Here is a 1,117-nt window from a genome sequence, read left to right on the forward strand (position 1 = left end):
CCCACATCCAAACGTACAAAAGTGTGGTGATTTTGGTCTGGTCGAATGTATCTTAATATTGTCCAGAACCCCAGGGAGATCAAGAAAATAGCACCACAGGCTTATGTTTCCCCTGATTAATGTGTGTGTTGTTCAAGCTTGGTTGGTAGCGATTACGAGGCTAAAGAGATATGCTAAGAGAAGGGGCATTCTCTAGAGTCACTTATCCAAACGGAAAGCATGTTCCTTAGATATCGTCCATCTTCAAGTGACAGCACGAGTGATCCATCCACGAGGAGAGATCACCAGATGGGTCACTTTAAACCACAGAAGGAAGCGAGATTCGACAAGCAACTGGTATGCAAGGACCGTGGATCAAATGCAATGTTGACCTGTGCCTGAATGAGAAAGACAACTGTTTCCTGCCAATTCATACTTGAAAACAATAAGCTAGTATCCCTCTCTACAGAACGAATCGATATATTCGTGAATTTTCTTGTTTTCTATTTAGATAAATGGATTCCTTTAGTTACTACCGCTGTGTTTCAGTTGCTTATGTGTTCAGTTAGATATTATTTTATTGTGTGATGTCACATTACCATATAAATTGAATTATGTTTAATTGCACTAGCTGATATTCATCCCCGGTAATATGATACACCTCAATGCTTCCAGTGTTCCAAATATGTAATAAAACAGGGCATTGCAGTCAGTGGTATATATTCTCTCCCTTGTGACTGACATGACGAATTAATCACATGATTGTTTAATTATATAAATCAAAAAAATGAGAGAAAAAAAAATATCTGATTCATTAGTCCGCACGCCTTCTACTTCAAACTCCTTTTGAACATATGTTATATGGATGACGCTTTTCTCTTGAAGAAATATTTTAAAAATTCTAACTAATCGAAATTATAAACGGTGTAACATCAACTTTACTCTCATTCCATCTATTGAACTTTCTCAAAGTAAAGTGTGCATTAAGTCGGCGAAAATAATTGAAATCTTATATTGAGAATTACTGAGCACACTAGGATATAACGTGCTATTTCTTGCCAGTTTTTCTTCATTAATTAAATATTTCTTTGTGAAATTTAAAGGTGCTTTTTTTCCTTTCCTTTCAAATAGAGGGATG

This window comes from Penaeus monodon, chromosome 20 (assembly GCF_015228065.2).
Source record: "Penaeus monodon isolate SGIC_2016 chromosome 20, NSTDA_Pmon_1, whole genome shotgun sequence".
NCBI classification, from domain to species: Eukaryota; Metazoa; Arthropoda; class Malacostraca; order Decapoda; family Penaeidae; genus Penaeus; species Penaeus monodon.